At 53.1% G+C, this 13,733-nt stretch overlaps 45 non-coding genes across 45 annotated transcripts; 18 read left to right on the top strand and 27 right to left on the bottom strand.

Moving 5' to 3' along the window:
* Positions 1-101: 101 nt before the first annotated feature.
* On the top strand, positions 102-174 carry Trnar-acg. Its single transcript has one exon. It is a non-coding gene; the product is annotated as a tRNA-Arg (tRNA).
* Positions 175-461: 287 nt separating this feature from the next.
* Positions 462-533, top strand: Trnam-cau. The gene has a single exon. It is a non-coding gene; the product is annotated as a tRNA-Met (tRNA).
* Positions 534-778: 245 nt separating this feature from the next.
* On the bottom strand, positions 779-850 carry Trnad-guc. Its single transcript has one exon. It is a non-coding gene; the product is annotated as a tRNA-Asp (tRNA).
* Positions 851-957: 107 nt separating this feature from the next.
* On the bottom strand, positions 958-1,029 carry Trnad-guc. Its single transcript has one exon. It is a non-coding gene; the product is annotated as a tRNA-Asp (tRNA).
* A 107-nt stretch (positions 1,030-1,136) lies between these two features.
* On the bottom strand, positions 1,137-1,228 carry Trnai-uau. Its single transcript is given in 2 exon segments — positions 1,137-1,172; positions 1,191-1,228. It is a non-coding gene; the product is annotated as a tRNA-Ile (tRNA).
* A 378-nt stretch (positions 1,229-1,606) lies between these two features.
* On the top strand, positions 1,607-1,679 carry Trnar-acg. Its single transcript has one exon. It is a non-coding gene; the product is annotated as a tRNA-Arg (tRNA).
* Positions 1,680-2,283: 604 nt separating this feature from the next.
* Positions 2,284-2,355, bottom strand: Trnad-guc. Its single transcript has one exon. It is a non-coding gene; the product is annotated as a tRNA-Asp (tRNA).
* Positions 2,356-2,462: 107 nt separating this feature from the next.
* On the bottom strand, positions 2,463-2,534 carry Trnad-guc. Its single transcript has one exon. It is a non-coding gene; the product is annotated as a tRNA-Asp (tRNA).
* Positions 2,535-2,641: 107 nt separating this feature from the next.
* Trnai-uau lies at positions 2,642-2,733 on the bottom strand. The gene is given in 2 exon segments: positions 2,642-2,677; positions 2,696-2,733. It is a non-coding gene; the product is annotated as a tRNA-Ile (tRNA).
* A 378-nt stretch (positions 2,734-3,111) lies between these two features.
* On the top strand, positions 3,112-3,184 carry Trnar-acg. Its single transcript has one exon. It is a non-coding gene; the product is annotated as a tRNA-Arg (tRNA).
* Positions 3,185-3,471: 287 nt separating this feature from the next.
* On the top strand, positions 3,472-3,543 carry Trnam-cau. The gene has a single exon. It is a non-coding gene; the product is annotated as a tRNA-Met (tRNA).
* Positions 3,544-3,788: 245 nt separating this feature from the next.
* Trnad-guc lies at positions 3,789-3,860 on the bottom strand. Its single transcript has one exon. It is a non-coding gene; the product is annotated as a tRNA-Asp (tRNA).
* Positions 3,861-3,967: 107 nt separating this feature from the next.
* On the bottom strand, positions 3,968-4,039 carry Trnad-guc. Its single transcript has one exon. It is a non-coding gene; the product is annotated as a tRNA-Asp (tRNA).
* A 107-nt stretch (positions 4,040-4,146) lies between these two features.
* On the bottom strand, positions 4,147-4,238 carry Trnai-uau. The gene is given in 2 exon segments: positions 4,147-4,182; positions 4,201-4,238. It is a non-coding gene; the product is annotated as a tRNA-Ile (tRNA).
* Positions 4,239-4,616: 378 nt separating this feature from the next.
* Trnar-acg lies at positions 4,617-4,689 on the top strand. Its single transcript has one exon. It is a non-coding gene; the product is annotated as a tRNA-Arg (tRNA).
* Positions 4,690-4,976: 287 nt separating this feature from the next.
* Positions 4,977-5,048, top strand: Trnam-cau. The gene has a single exon. It is a non-coding gene; the product is annotated as a tRNA-Met (tRNA).
* A 245-nt stretch (positions 5,049-5,293) lies between these two features.
* On the bottom strand, positions 5,294-5,365 carry Trnad-guc. The gene has a single exon. It is a non-coding gene; the product is annotated as a tRNA-Asp (tRNA).
* Positions 5,366-5,472: 107 nt separating this feature from the next.
* Trnad-guc lies at positions 5,473-5,544 on the bottom strand. The gene has a single exon. It is a non-coding gene; the product is annotated as a tRNA-Asp (tRNA).
* A 107-nt stretch (positions 5,545-5,651) lies between these two features.
* Trnai-uau lies at positions 5,652-5,743 on the bottom strand. The gene is given in 2 exon segments: positions 5,652-5,687; positions 5,706-5,743. It is a non-coding gene; the product is annotated as a tRNA-Ile (tRNA).
* A 378-nt stretch (positions 5,744-6,121) lies between these two features.
* Positions 6,122-6,194, top strand: Trnar-acg. Its single transcript has one exon. It is a non-coding gene; the product is annotated as a tRNA-Arg (tRNA).
* A 287-nt stretch (positions 6,195-6,481) lies between these two features.
* Positions 6,482-6,553, top strand: Trnam-cau. The gene has a single exon. It is a non-coding gene; the product is annotated as a tRNA-Met (tRNA).
* A 245-nt stretch (positions 6,554-6,798) lies between these two features.
* On the bottom strand, positions 6,799-6,870 carry Trnad-guc. Its single transcript has one exon. It is a non-coding gene; the product is annotated as a tRNA-Asp (tRNA).
* Positions 6,871-6,977: 107 nt separating this feature from the next.
* Positions 6,978-7,049, bottom strand: Trnad-guc. The gene has a single exon. It is a non-coding gene; the product is annotated as a tRNA-Asp (tRNA).
* A 107-nt stretch (positions 7,050-7,156) lies between these two features.
* Positions 7,157-7,248, bottom strand: Trnai-uau. Its single transcript is given in 2 exon segments — positions 7,157-7,192; positions 7,211-7,248. It is a non-coding gene; the product is annotated as a tRNA-Ile (tRNA).
* Positions 7,249-7,626: 378 nt separating this feature from the next.
* Positions 7,627-7,699, top strand: Trnar-acg. Its single transcript has one exon. It is a non-coding gene; the product is annotated as a tRNA-Arg (tRNA).
* A 287-nt stretch (positions 7,700-7,986) lies between these two features.
* Positions 7,987-8,058, top strand: Trnam-cau. Its single transcript has one exon. It is a non-coding gene; the product is annotated as a tRNA-Met (tRNA).
* Positions 8,059-8,303: 245 nt separating this feature from the next.
* Positions 8,304-8,375, bottom strand: Trnad-guc. The gene has a single exon. It is a non-coding gene; the product is annotated as a tRNA-Asp (tRNA).
* A 107-nt stretch (positions 8,376-8,482) lies between these two features.
* On the bottom strand, positions 8,483-8,554 carry Trnad-guc. The gene has a single exon. It is a non-coding gene; the product is annotated as a tRNA-Asp (tRNA).
* A 107-nt stretch (positions 8,555-8,661) lies between these two features.
* Trnai-uau lies at positions 8,662-8,753 on the bottom strand. Its single transcript is given in 2 exon segments — positions 8,662-8,697; positions 8,716-8,753. It is a non-coding gene; the product is annotated as a tRNA-Ile (tRNA).
* A 378-nt stretch (positions 8,754-9,131) lies between these two features.
* Positions 9,132-9,204, top strand: Trnar-acg. The gene has a single exon. It is a non-coding gene; the product is annotated as a tRNA-Arg (tRNA).
* Positions 9,205-9,491: 287 nt separating this feature from the next.
* Positions 9,492-9,563, top strand: Trnam-cau. The gene has a single exon. It is a non-coding gene; the product is annotated as a tRNA-Met (tRNA).
* A 245-nt stretch (positions 9,564-9,808) lies between these two features.
* On the bottom strand, positions 9,809-9,880 carry Trnad-guc. Its single transcript has one exon. It is a non-coding gene; the product is annotated as a tRNA-Asp (tRNA).
* Positions 9,881-9,987: 107 nt separating this feature from the next.
* Positions 9,988-10,059, bottom strand: Trnad-guc. Its single transcript has one exon. It is a non-coding gene; the product is annotated as a tRNA-Asp (tRNA).
* Positions 10,060-10,166: 107 nt separating this feature from the next.
* Trnai-uau lies at positions 10,167-10,258 on the bottom strand. The gene is given in 2 exon segments: positions 10,167-10,202; positions 10,221-10,258. It is a non-coding gene; the product is annotated as a tRNA-Ile (tRNA).
* Positions 10,259-10,636: 378 nt separating this feature from the next.
* On the top strand, positions 10,637-10,709 carry Trnar-acg. The gene has a single exon. It is a non-coding gene; the product is annotated as a tRNA-Arg (tRNA).
* Positions 10,710-10,996: 287 nt separating this feature from the next.
* Trnam-cau lies at positions 10,997-11,068 on the top strand. The gene has a single exon. It is a non-coding gene; the product is annotated as a tRNA-Met (tRNA).
* Positions 11,069-11,313: 245 nt separating this feature from the next.
* On the bottom strand, positions 11,314-11,385 carry Trnad-guc. Its single transcript has one exon. It is a non-coding gene; the product is annotated as a tRNA-Asp (tRNA).
* Positions 11,386-11,492: 107 nt separating this feature from the next.
* On the bottom strand, positions 11,493-11,564 carry Trnad-guc. Its single transcript has one exon. It is a non-coding gene; the product is annotated as a tRNA-Asp (tRNA).
* Positions 11,565-11,671: 107 nt separating this feature from the next.
* On the bottom strand, positions 11,672-11,763 carry Trnai-uau. Its single transcript is given in 2 exon segments — positions 11,672-11,707; positions 11,726-11,763. It is a non-coding gene; the product is annotated as a tRNA-Ile (tRNA).
* A 378-nt stretch (positions 11,764-12,141) lies between these two features.
* Positions 12,142-12,214, top strand: Trnar-acg. Its single transcript has one exon. It is a non-coding gene; the product is annotated as a tRNA-Arg (tRNA).
* Positions 12,215-12,501: 287 nt separating this feature from the next.
* On the top strand, positions 12,502-12,573 carry Trnam-cau. The gene has a single exon. It is a non-coding gene; the product is annotated as a tRNA-Met (tRNA).
* A 245-nt stretch (positions 12,574-12,818) lies between these two features.
* On the bottom strand, positions 12,819-12,890 carry Trnad-guc. Its single transcript has one exon. It is a non-coding gene; the product is annotated as a tRNA-Asp (tRNA).
* Positions 12,891-12,997: 107 nt separating this feature from the next.
* On the bottom strand, positions 12,998-13,069 carry Trnad-guc. The gene has a single exon. It is a non-coding gene; the product is annotated as a tRNA-Asp (tRNA).
* Positions 13,070-13,176: 107 nt separating this feature from the next.
* On the bottom strand, positions 13,177-13,268 carry Trnai-uau. The gene is given in 2 exon segments: positions 13,177-13,212; positions 13,231-13,268. It is a non-coding gene; the product is annotated as a tRNA-Ile (tRNA).
* Positions 13,269-13,646: 378 nt separating this feature from the next.
* On the top strand, positions 13,647-13,719 carry Trnar-acg. Its single transcript has one exon. It is a non-coding gene; the product is annotated as a tRNA-Arg (tRNA).
* Positions 13,720-13,733: the final 14 nt, after the last annotated feature.

The raw sequence follows: 13,733 nt of genomic DNA, 5'->3' as shown, positions 1-13,733 counted from the left end.
CGCAGCTGCACGAAAGGTACCTTCCTTGGGAGCTTGCTCAGCCATGGAGAACACGTTTCTTAGCGAATTGCACTTGTCTCGTAGAAAGAAATGCTGCCACTGGCCCTGTGGCGCAACGGATAACGCGTCTGACTACGGATCAGAAGATTCCAGGTTCGAATCCTGGCAGGGTCGGCGTTTTGTTAGTTGCCGACGCGTAGCTGGGCAGTGGATTTCGTATGTCGCCGCACCGTGGAGTGCTTTGTTGCTCCTGTGCATCTCGCAGCTGCATGTCGAGTCGATCGTGGTAAATATCGCTGCCTGCAAGCGTCAGCGTAGCGTCAGTCGAGCAAAGTCGAGACAAGTCAAGCTGAGAGCTGTAGGAGATGATACGCAATTAAATACAGGCGTGTGAAAGCGACGCAGACAACACTTTCCAAGTGTCCCACGTCACGTGGCGAAGAGCCGGCGCTACCCCAGGCAGCAGAGTGGCGCAGTGGAAGCGTGCTGGGCCCATAACCCAGAGGTCCGTGGATCGAAACCACGCTCTGCTAAAATTATTTCTTTTGCGGACTGTGCCGAGCTCGATTATTACGCCCACAGCGTCGGCTGGGGTGCTTTGATACAGCGTTAACAGCATTCCCCGCAATTCTGAAATGTGAAGAATGCGAGAACCACTTCCTAAGTTGTAGCATTTTTTAAGATTTTGCGCCAACTACACTCCACGATCGCAAAGTTAATGCTCTTACGACCCACATACGCGCAACACTCGAACAGGGTTGTGAGATAAAAATCGCATCTCCCCGGCGGGGAATCGAACCCCGGTCTCCCGCGTGACAGGCGGGGATACTAACCACTATACTACCGAGGATGCGCTGTAGACAGGTGCCTGTGTGCGAGAGATATGGTGCTAGTAGCCGCAAACGACCTACACTAAGTTCAGCGAGTGATAGAGCAGCAATTAAAAATCGGATGTGCCTCCCCGGCGGGGAATCGAACCCCGGTCTCCCGCGTGACAGGCGGGGATACTAACCACTATACTACCGAGGAAGACGCAGCTAGCGTCTCGAATGCACAATTATGTTACTCAAATAGCTGATACATCTCAAACCTAGCCTCCTGTTGCTGTCAGAGACAGCTGCTAAGAAATAAAAGTATGCCCCAGGTGAGGCTCGAACTCACAACCCCGGCATTGCTCACGGCTACTGCCTTATAAGTACCGTGCGCTAACCAATTGCGCCACTGGGGCTACAACAGAGTGCTTTCAGTTAGCGGTATTCACTTTGCTGCAAACCAGTGGTGGCCACAGAAACATACGATCGCCACCTGATGCCATACTGCGACTTTGGCACCTGACTACCAATGCTTCGTGCTATTCTTGTTTCATATGCTACGCTTACATGCACATCAACCGGCTCTCGTCGTCGAGAAAACGTGGGAAAACGCGCGCCTTGCCTTCTGCTACCTGTCGAACAGCGAGAGCAGATGCGTGGCAAGCTCTAAGCTCTGCAGGCGCACTGCGGCCACGCAGCTGCACGAAAGGTACCTTCCTTGGGAGCTTGCTCAGCCATGGAGAACACGTTTCTTAGCGAATTGCACTTGTCTCGTAGAAAGAAATGCTGCCACTGGCCCTGTGGCGCAACGGATAACGCGTCTGACTACGGATCAGAAGATTCCAGGTTCGAATCCTGGCAGGGTCGGCGTTTTGTTAGTTGCCGACGCGTAGCTGGGCAGTGGATTTCGTATGTCGCCGCACCGTGGAGTGCTTTGTTGCTCCTGTGCATCTCGCAGCTGCATGTCGAGTCGATCGTGGTAAATATCGCTGCCTGCAAGCGTCAGCGTAGCGTCAGTCGAGCAAAGTCGAGACAAGTCAAGCTGAGAGCTGTAGGAGATGATACGCAATTAAATACAGGCGTGTGAAAGCGACGCAGACAACACTTTCCAAGTGTCCCACGTCACGTGGCGAAGAGCCGGCGCTACCCCAGGCAGCAGAGTGGCGCAGTGGAAGCGTGCTGGGCCCATAACCCAGAGGTCCGTGGATCGAAACCACGCTCTGTTAAAATTATTTCTTTTGCGGACTGTGCCGAGCTCGATTATTACGCCCACAGCGTCGGCTGGGGTGCTTTGATACAGCGTTAACAGCATTCCCCGCAATTCTGAAATGTGAAGAATGCGAGAACCACTTCCTAAGTTGTAGCATTTTTTAAGATTTTGCGCCAACTACACTCCACGATCGCAAAGTTAATGCTCTTACGACCCACATACGCGCAACACTCGAACAGGGTTGTGAGATAAAAATCGCATCTCCCCGGCGGGGAATCGAACCCCGGTCTCCCGCGTGACAGGCGGGGATACTAACCACTATACTACCGAGGATGCGCTGTAGACAGGTGCCTGTGTGCGAGAGATATGGTGCTAGTAGCCGCAAACGACCTACACTAAGTTCAGCGAGTGATAGAGCAGCAATTAAAAATCGGATGTGCCTCCCCGGCGGGGAATCGAACCCCGGTCTCCCGCGTGACAGGCGGGGATACTAACCACTATACTACCGAGGAAGACGCAGCTAGCGTCTCGAATGCACAATTATGTTACTCAAATAGCTGATACATCTCAAACCTAGCCTCCTGTTGCTGTCAGAGACAGCTGCTAAGAAATAAAAGTACGCCCCAGGTGAGGCTCGAACTCACAACCCCGGCATTGCTCACGGCTACTGCCTTATAAGTACCGTGCGCTAACCAATTGCGCCACTGGGGCTACAACAGAGTGCTTTCAGTTAGCGGTATTCACTTTGCTGCAAACCAGTGGTGGCCACAGAAACATACGATCGCCACCTGATGCCATACTGCGACTTTGGCACCTGACTACCAATGCTTCGTGCTATTCTTGTTTCATATGCTACGCTTACATGCACATCAACCGGCTCTCGTCGTCGAGAAAACGTGGGAAAACGCGCGCCTTGCCTTCTGCTACCTGTCGAACAGCGAGAGCAGATGCGTGGCAAGCTCTAAGCTCTGCAGGCGCACTGCGGCCACGCAGCTGCACGAAAGGTACCTTCCTTGGGAGCTTGCTCAGCCATGGAGAACACGTTTCTTAGCGAATTGCACTTGTCTCGTAGAAAGAAATGCTGCCACTGGCCCTGTGGCGCAACGGATAACGCGTCTGACTACGGATCAGAAGATTCCAGGTTCGAATCCTGGCAGGGTCGGCGTTTTGTTAGTTGCCGACGCGTAGCTGGGCAGTGGATTTCGTATGTCGCCGCACCGTGGAGTGCTTTGTTGCTCCTGTGCATCTCGCAGCTGCATGTCGAGTCGATCGTGGTAAATATCGCTGCCTGCAAGCGTCAGCGTAGCGTCAGTCGAGCAAAGTCGAGACAAGTCAAGCTGAGAGCTGTAGGAGATGATACGCAATTAAATACAGGCGTGTGAAAGCGACGCAGACAACACTTTCCAAGTGTCCCACGTCACGTGGCGAAGAGCCGGCGCTACCCCAGGCAGCAGAGTGGCGCAGTGGAAGCGTGCTGGGCCCATAACCCAGAGGTCCGTGGATCGAAACCACGCTCTGCTAAAATTATTTCTTTTGCGGACTGTGCCGAGCTCGATTATTACGCCCACAGCGTCGGCTGGGGTGCTTTGATACAGCGTTAACAGCATTCCCCGCAATTCTGAAATGTGAAGAATGCGAGAACCACTTCCTAAGTTGTAGCATTTTTTAAGATTTTGCGCCAACTACACTCCACGATCGCAAAGTTAATGCTCTTACGACCCACATACGCGCAACACTCGAACAGGGTTGTGAGATAAAAATCGCATCTCCCCGGCGGGGAATCGAACCCCGGTCTCCCGCGTGACAGGCGGGGATACTAACCACTATACTACCGAGGATGCGCTGTAGACAGGTGCCTGTGTGCGAGAGATATGGTGCTAGTAGCCGCAAACGACCTACACTAAGTTCAGCGAGTGATAGAGCAGCAATTAAAAATCGGATGTGCCTCCCCGGCGGGGAATCGAACCCCGGTCTCCCGCGTGACAGGCGGGGATACTAACCACTATACTACCGAGGAAGACGCAGCTAGCGTCTCGAATGCACAATTATGTTACTCAAATAGCTGATACATCTCAAACCTAGCCTCCTGTTGCTGTCAGAGACAGCTGCTAAGAAATAAAAGTATGCCCCAGGTGAGGCTCGAACTCACAACCCCGGCATTGCTCACGGCTACTGCCTTATAAGTACCGTGCGCTAACCAATTGCGCCACTGGGGCTACAACAGAGTGCTTTCAGTTAGCGGTATTCACTTTGCTGCAAACCAGTGGTGGCCACAGAAACATACGATCGCCACCTGATGCCATACTGCGACTTTGGCACCTGACTACCAATGCTTCGTGCTATTCTTGTTTCATATGCTACGCTTACATGCACATCAACCGGCTCTCGTCGTCGAGAAAACGTGGGAAAACGCGCGCCTTGCCTTCTGCTACCTGTCGAACAGCGAGAGCAGATGCGTGGCAAGCTCTAAGCTCTGCAGGCGCACTGCGGCCACGCAGCTGCACGAAAGGTACCTTCCTTGGGAGCTTGCTCAGCCATGGAGAACACGTTTCTTAGCGAATTGCACTTGTCTCGTAGAAAGAAATGCTGCCACTGGCCCTGTGGCGCAACGGATAACGCGTCTGACTACGGATCAGAAGATTCCAGGTTCGAATCCTGGCAGGGTCGGCGTTTTGTTAGTTGCCGACGCGTAGCTGGGCAGTGGATTTCGTATGTCGCCGCACCGTGGAGTGCTTTGTTGCTCCTGTGCATCTCGCAGCTGCATGTCGAGTCGATCGTGGTAAATATCGCTGCCTGCAAGCGTCAGCGTAGCGTCAGTCGAGCAAAGTCGAGACAAGTCAAGCTGAGAGCTGTAGGAGATGATACGCAATTAAATACAGGCGTGTGAAAGCGACGCAGACAACACTTTCCAAGTGTCCCACGTCACGTGGCGAAGAGCCGGCGCTACCCCAGGCAGCAGAGTGGCGCAGTGGAAGCGTGCTGGGCCCATAACCCAGAGGTCCGTGGATCGAAACCACGCTCTGCTAAAATTATTTCTTTTGCGGACTGTGCCGAGCTCGATTATTACGCCCACAGCGTCGGCTGGGGTGCTTTGATACAGCGTTAACAGCATTCCCCGCAATTCTGAAATGTGAAGAATGCGAGAACCACTTCCTAAGTTGTAGCATTTTTTAAGATTTTGCGCCAACTACACTCCACGATCGCAAAGTTAATGCTCTTACGACCCACATACGCGCAACACTCGAACAGGGTTGTGAGATAAAAATCGCATCTCCCCGGCGGGGAATCGAACCCCGGTCTCCCGCGTGACAGGCGGGGATACTAACCACTATACTACCGAGGATGCGCTGTAGACAGGTGCCTGTGTGCGAGAGATATGGTGCTAGTAGCCGCAAACGACCTACACTAAGTTCAGCGAGTGATAGAGCAGCAATTAAAAATCGGATGTGCCTCCCCGGCGGGGAATCGAACCCCGGTCTCCCGCGTGACAGGCGGGGATACTAACCACTATACTACCGAGGAAGACGCAGCTAGCGTCTCGAATGCACAATTATGTTACTCAAATAGCTGATACATCTCAAACCTAGCCTCCTGTTGCTGTCAGAGACAGCTGCTAAGAAATAAAAGTATGCCCCAGGTGAGGCTCGAACTCACAACCCCGGCATTGCTCACGGCTACTGCCTTATAAGTACCGTGCGCTAACCAATTGCGCCACTGGGGCTACAACAGAGTGCTTTCAGTTAGCGGTATTCACTTTGCTGCAAACCAGTGGTGGCCACAGAAACATACGATCGCCACCTGATGCCATACTGCGACTTTGGCACCTGACTACCAATGCTTCGTGCTATTCTTGTTTCATATGCTACGCTTACATGCACATCAACCGGCTCTCGTCGTCGAGAAAACGTGGGAAAACGCGCGCCTTGCCTTCTGCTACCTGTCGAACAGCGAGAGCAGATGCGTGGCAAGCTCTAAGCTCTGCAGGCGCACTGCGGCCACGCAGCTGCACGAAAGGTACCTTCCTTGGGAGCTTGCTCAGCCATGGAGAACACGTTTCTTAGCGAATTGCACTTGTCTCGTAGAAAGAAATGCTGCCACTGGCCCTGTGGCGCAACGGATAACGCGTCTGACTACGGATCAGAAGATTCCAGGTTCGAATCCTGGCAGGGTCGGCGTTTTGTTAGTTGCCGACGCGTAGCTGGGCAGTGGATTTCGTATGTCGCCGCACCGTGGAGTGCTTTGTTGCTCCTGTGCATCTCGCAGCTGCATGTCGAGTCGATCGTGGTAAATATCGCTGCCTGCAAGCGTCAGCGTAGCGTCAGTCGAGCAAAGTCGAGACAAGTCAAGCTGAGAGCTGTAGGAGATGATACGCAATTAAATACAGGCGTGTGAAAGCGACGCAGACAACACTTTCCAAGTGTCCCACGTCACGTGGCGAAGAGCCGGCGCTACCCCAGGCAGCAGAGTGGCGCAGTGGAAGCGTGCTGGGCCCATAACCCAGAGGTCCGTGGATCGAAACCACGCTCTGCTAAAATTATTTCTTTTGCGGACTGTGCCGAGCTCGATTATTACGCCCACAGCGTCGGCTGGGGTGCTTTGATACAGCGTTAACAGCATTCCCCGCAATTCTGAAATGTGAAGAATGCGAGAACCACTTCCTAAGTTGTAGCATTTTTTAAGATTTTGCGCCAACTACACTCCACGATCGCAAAGTTAATGCTCTTACGACCCACATACGCGCAACACTCGAACAGGGTTGTGAGATAAAAATCGCATCTCCCCGGCGGGGAATCGAACCCCGGTCTCCCGCGTGACAGGCGGGGATACTAACCACTATACTACCGAGGATGCGCTGTAGACAGGTGCCTGTGTGCGAGAGATATGGTGCTAGTAGCCGCAAACGACCTACACTAAGTTCAGCGAGTGATAGAGCAGCAATTAAAAATCGGATGTGCCTCCCCGGCGGGGAATCGAACCCCGGTCTCCCGCGTGACAGGCGGGGATACTAACCACTATACTACCGAGGAAGACGCAGCTAGCGTCTCGAATGCACAATTATGTTACTCAAATAGCTGATACATCTCAAACCTAGCCTCCTGTTGCTGTCAGAGACAGCTGCTAAGAAATAAAAGTATGCCCCAGGTGAGGCTCGAACTCACAACCCCGGCATTGCTCACGGCTACTGCCTTATAAGTACCGTGCGCTAACCAATTGCGCCACTGGGGCTACAACAGAGTGCTTTCAGTTAGCGGTATTCACTTTGCTGCAAACCAGTGGTGGCCACAGAAACATACGATCGCCACCTGATGCCATACTGCGACTTTGGCACCTGACTACCAATGCTTCGTGCTATTCTTGTTTCATATGCTACGCTTACATGCACATCAACCGGCTCTCGTCGTCGAGAAAACGTGGGAAAACGCGCGCCTTGCCTTCTGCTACCTGTCGAACAGCGAGAGCAGATGCGTGGCAAGCTCTAAGCTCTGCAGGCGCACTGCGGCCACGCAGCTGCACGAAAGGTACCTTCCTTGGGAGCTTGCTCAGCCATGGAGAACACGTTTCTTAGCGAATTGCACTTGTCTCGTAGAAAGAAATGCTGCCACTGGCCCTGTGGCGCAACGGATAACGCGTCTGACTACGGATCAGAAGATTCCAGGTTCGAATCCTGGCAGGGTCGGCGTTTTGTTAGTTGCCGACGCGTAGCTGGGCAGTGGATTTCGTATGTCGCCGCACCGTGGAGTGCTTTGTTGCTCCTGTGCATCTCGCAGCTGCATGTCGAGTCGATCGTGGTAAATATCGCTGCCTGCAAGCGTCAGCGTAGCGTCAGTCGAGCAAAGTCGAGACAAGTCAAGCTGAGAGCTGTAGGAGATGATACGCAATTAAATACAGGCGTGTGAAAGCGACGCAGACAACACTTTCCAAGTGTCCCACGTCACGTGGCGAAGAGCCGGCGCTACCCCAGGCAGCAGAGTGGCGCAGTGGAAGCGTGCTGGGCCCATAACCCAGAGGTCCGTGGATCGAAACCACGCTCTGCTAAAATTATTTCTTTTGCGGACTGTGCCGAGCTCGATTATTACGCCCACAGCGTCGGCTGGGGTGCTTTGATACAGCGTTAACAGCATTCCCCGCAATTCTGAAATGTGAAGAATGCGAGAACCACTTCCTAAGTTGTAGCATTTTTTAAGATTTTGCGCCAACTACACTCCACGATCGCAAAGTTAATGCTCTTACGACCCACATACGCGCAACACTCGAACAGGGTTGTGAGATAAAAATCGCATCTCCCCGGCGGGGAATCGAACCCCGGTCTCCCGCGTGACAGGCGGGGATACTAACCACTATACTACCGAGGATGCGCTGTAGACAGGTGCCTGTGTGCGAGAGATATGGTGCTAGTAGCCGCAAACGACCTACACTAAGTTCAGCGAGTGATAGAGCAGCAATTAAAAATCGGATGTGCCTCCCCGGCGGGGAATCGAACCCCGGTCTCCCGCGTGACAGGCGGGGATACTAACCACTATACTACCGAGGAAGACGCAGCTAGCGTCTCGAATGCACAATTATGTTACTCAAATAGCTGATACATCTCAAACCTAGCCTCCTGTTGCTGTCAGAGACAGCTGCTAAGAAATAAAAGTATGCCCCAGGTGAGGCTCGAACTCACAACCCCGGCATTGCTCACGGCTACTGCCTTATAAGTACCGTGCGCTAACCAATTGCGCCACTGGGGCTACAACAGAGTGCTTTCAGTTAGCGGTATTCACTTTGCTGCAAACCAGTGGTGGCCACAGAAACATACGATCGCCACCTGATGCCATACTGCGACTTTGGCACCTGACTACCAATGCTTCGTGCTATTCTTGTTTCATATGCTACGCTTACATGCACATCAACCGGCTCTCGTCGTCGAGAAAACGTGGGAAAACGCGCGCCTTGCCTTCTGCTACCTGTCGAACAGCGAGAGCAGATGCGTGGCAAGCTCTAAGCTCTGCAGGCGCACTGCGGCCACGCAGCTGCACGAAAGGTACCTTCCTTGGGAGCTTGCTCAGCCATGGAGAACACGTTTCTTAGCGAATTGCACTTGTCTCGTAGAAAGAAATGCTGCCACTGGCCCTGTGGCGCAACGGATAACGCGTCTGACTACGGATCAGAAGATTCCAGGTTCGAATCCTGGCAGGGTCGGCGTTTTGTTAGTTGCCGACGCGTAGCTGGGCAGTGGATTTCGTATGTCGCCGCACCGTGGAGTGCTTTGTTGCTCCTGTGCATCTCGCAGCTGCATGTCGAGTCGATCGTGGTAAATATCGCTGCCTGCAAGCGTCAGCGTAGCGTCAGTCGAGCAAAGTCGAGACAAGTCAAGCTGAGAGCTGTAGGAGATGATACGCAATTAAATACAGGCGTGTGAAAGCGACGCAGACAACACTTTCCAAGTGTCCCACGTCACGTGGCGAAGAGCCGGCGCTACCCCAGGCAGCAGAGTGGCGCAGTGGAAGCGTGCTGGGCCCATAACCCAGAGGTCCGTGGATCGAAACCACGCTCTGCTAAAATTATTTCTTTTGCGGACTGTGCCGAGCTCGATTATTACGCCCACAGCGTCGGCTGGGGTGCTTTGATACAGCGTTAACAGCATTCCCCGCAATTCTGAAATGTGAAGAATGCGAGAACCACTTCCTAAGTTGTAGCATTTTTTAAGATTTTGCGCCAACTACACTCCACGATCGCAAAGTTAATGCTCTTACGACCCACATACGCGCAACACTCGAACAGGGTTGTGAGATAAAAATCGCATCTCCCCGGCGGGGAATCGAACCCCGGTCTCCCGCGTGACAGGCGGGGATACTAACCACTATACTACCGAGGATGCGCTGTAGACAGGTGCCTGTGTGCGAGAGATATGGTGCTAGTAGCCGCAAACGACCTACACTAAGTTCAGCGAGTGATAGAGCAGCAATTAAAAATCGGATGTGCCTCCCCGGCGGGGAATCGAACCCCGGTCTCCCGCGTGACAGGCGGGGATACTAACCACTATACTACCGAGGAAGACGCAGCTAGCGTCTCGAATGCACAATTATGTTACTCAAATAGCTGATACATCTCAAACCTAGCCTCCTGTTGCTGTCAGAGACAGCTGCTAAGAAATAAAAGTATGCCCCAGGTGAGGCTCGAACTCACAACCCCGGCATTGCTCACGGCTACTGCCTTATAAGTACCGTGCGCTAACCAATTGCGCCACTGGGGCTACAACAGAGTGCTTTCAGTTAGCGGTATTCACTTTGCTGCAAACCAGTGGTGGCCACAGAAACATACGATCGCCACCTGATGCCATACTGCGACTTTGGCACCTGACTACCAATGCTTCGTGCTATTCTTGTTTCATATGCTACGCTTACATGCACATCAACCGGCTCTCGTCGTCGAGAAAACGTGGGAAAACGCGCGCCTTGCCTTCTGCTACCTGTCGAACAGCGAGAGCAGATGCGTGGCAAGCTCTAAGCTCTGCAGGCGCACTGCGGCCACGCAGCTGCACGAAAGGTACCTTCCTTGGGAGCTTGCTCAGCCATGGAGAACACGTTTCTTAGCGAATTGCACTTGTCTCGTAGAAAGAAATGCTGCCACTGGCCCTGTGGCGCAACGGATAACGCGTCTGACTACGGATCAGAAGATTCCAGGTTCGAATCCTGGCAGGGTCGGCGTTTTGTTAGTTGCCGACGCGTAGCTGGGCAGTGGATTTCGTATGTCGCCGCACCGTGGAGTGCTTTGTTGCTCCTGTGCATCTCGCAGCTGCATGTCGAGTCGATCGTGGTAAATATCGCTGCCTGCAAGCGTCAGCGTAGCGTCAGTCGAGCAAAGTCGAGACAAGTCAAGCTGAGAGCTGTAGGAGATGATACGCAATTAAATACAGGCGTGTGAAAGCGACGCAGACAACACTTTCCAAGTGTCCCACGTCACGTGGCGAAGAGCCGGCGCTACCCCAGGCAGCAGAGTGGCGCAGTGGAAGCGTGCTGGGCCCATAACCCAGAGGTCCGTGGATCGAAACCACGCTCTGCTAAAATCATTTCTTTTGCGGACTGTGCCGAGCTCGATTATTACGCCCACAGCGTCGGCTGGGGTGCTTTGATACAGCGTTAACAGCATTCCCCGCAATTCTGAAATGTGAAGAATGCGAGAACCACTTCCTAAGTTGTAGCATTTTTTAAGATTTTGCGCCAACTACACTCCACGATCGCAAAGTTAATGCTCTTACGACCCACATACGCGCAACACTCGAACAGGGTTGTGAGATAAAAATCGCATCTCCCCGGCGGGGAATCGAACCCCGGTCTCCCGCGTGACAGGCGGGGATACTAACCACTATACTACCGAGGATGCGCTGTAGACAGGTGCCTGTGTGCGAGAGATATGGTGCTAGTAGCCGCAAACGACCTACACTAAGTTCAGCGAGTGATAGAGCAGCAATTAAAAATCGGATGTGCCTCCCCGGCGGGGAATCGAACCCCGGTCTCCCGCGTGACAGGCGGGGATACTAACCACTATACTACCGAGGAAGACGCAGCTAGCGTCTCGAATGCACAATTATGTTACTCAAATAGCTGATACATCTCAAACCTAGCCTCCTGTTGCTGTCAGAGACAGCTGCTAAGAAATAAAAGTATGCCCCAGGTGAGGCTCGAACTCACAACCCCGGCATTGCTCACGGCTACTGCCTTATAAGTACCGTGCGCTAACCAATTGCGCCACTGGGGCTACAACAGAGTGCTTTCAGTTAGCGGTATTCACTTTGCTGCAAACCAGTGGTGGCCACAGAAACATACGATCGCCACCTGATGCCATACTGCGACTTTGGCACCTGACTACCAATGCTTCGTGCTATTCTTGTTTCATATGCTACGCTTACATGCACATCAACCGGCTCTCGTCGTCGAGAAAACGTGGGAAAACGCGCGCCTTGCCTTCTGCTACCTGTCGAACAGCGAGAGCAGATGCGTGGCAAGCTCTAAGCTCTGCAGGCGCACTGCGGCCACGCAGCTGCACGAAAGGTACCTTCCTTGGGAGCTTGCTCAGCCATGGAGAACACGTTTCTTAGCGAATTGCACTTGTCTCGTAGAAAGAAATGCTGCCACTGGCCCTGTGGCGCAACGGATAACGCGTCTGACTACGGATCAGAAGATTCCAGGTTCGAATCCTGGCAGGGTCGGCGTTTTGTTAGTTGCCGACGCGTAGCTGGGCAGTGGATTTCGTATGTCGCCGCACCGTGGAGTGCTTTGTTGCTCCTGTGCATCTCGCAGCTGCATGTCGAGTCGATCGTGGTAAATATCGCTGCCTGCAAGCGTCAGCGTAGCGTCAGTCGAGCAAAGTCGAGACAAGTCAAGCTGAGAGCTGTAGGAGATGATACGCAATTAAATACAGGCGTGTGAAAGCGACGCAGACAACACTTTCCAAGTGTCCCACGTCACGTGGCGAAGAGCCGGCGCTACCCCAGGCAGCAGAGTGGCGCAGTGGAAGCGTGCTGGGCCCATAACCCAGAGGTCCGTGGATCGAAACCACGCTCTGCTAAAATTATTTCTTTTGCGGACTGTGCCGAGCTCGATTATTACGCCCACAGCGTCGGCTGGGGTGCTTTGATACAGCGTTAACAGCATTCCCCGCAATTCTGAAATGTGAAGAATGCGAGAACCACTTCCTAAGTTGTAGCATTTTTTAAGATTTTGCGCCAACTACACTCCACGATCGCAAAGTTAATGCTCTTACGACCCACATACGCGCAACACTCGAACAGGGTTGTGAGATAAAAATCGCATCTCCCCGGCGGGGAATCGAACCCCGGTCTCCCGCGTGACAGGCGGGGATACTAACCACTATACTACCGAGGATGCGCTGTAGACAGGTGCCTGTGTGCGAGAGATATGGTGCTAGTAGCCGCAAACGACCTACACTAAGTTCAGCGAGTGATAGAGCAGCAATTAAAAATCGGATGTGCCTCCCCGGCGGGGAATCGAACCCCGGTCTCCCGCGTGACAGGCGGGGATACTAACCACTATACTACCGAGGAAGACGCAGCTAGCGTCTCGAATGCACAATTATGTTACTCAAATAGCTGATACATCTCAAACCTAGCCTCCTGTTGCTGTCAGAGACAGCTGCTAAGAAATAAAAGTATGCCCCAGGTGAGGCTCGAACTCACAACCCCGGCATTGCTCACGGCTACTGCCTTATAAGTACCGTGCGCTAACCAATTGCGCCACTGGGGCTACAACAGAGTGCTTTCAGTTAGCGGTATTCACTTTGCTGCAAACCAGTGGTGGCCACAGAAACATACGATCGCCACCTGATGCCATACTGCGACTTTGGCACCTGACTACCAATGCTTCGTGCTATTCTTGTTTCATATGCTACGCTTACATGCACATCAACCGGCTCTCGTCGTCGAGAAAACGTGGGAAAACGCGCGCCTTGCCTTCTGCTACCTGTCGAACAGCGAGAGCAGATGCGTGGCAAGCTCTAAGCTCTGCAGGCGCACTGCGGCCACGCAGCTGCACGAAAGGTACCTTCCTTGGGAGCTTGCTCAGCCATGGAGAACACGTTTCTTAGCGAATTGCACTTGTCTCGTAGAAAGAAATGCTGCCACTGGCCCTGTGGCGCAACGGATAACGCGTCTGACTACGGATCAGAAGATTCCAGGTTCGAATCCTGGCAGGGTCGGCGTTTTGTTAGTT

The sequence above is a fragment of the Schistocerca americana genome, unplaced genomic scaffold, assembly GCF_021461395.2.
Source record: "Schistocerca americana isolate TAMUIC-IGC-003095 unplaced genomic scaffold, iqSchAmer2.1 HiC_scaffold_282, whole genome shotgun sequence".
Classification (NCBI taxonomy): Eukaryota; Metazoa; Arthropoda; class Insecta; order Orthoptera; family Acrididae; genus Schistocerca; species Schistocerca americana.
Note: the sequence above shows the minus strand (reverse complement) of the source record. Positions and strands in the feature narration are given on the sequence as shown.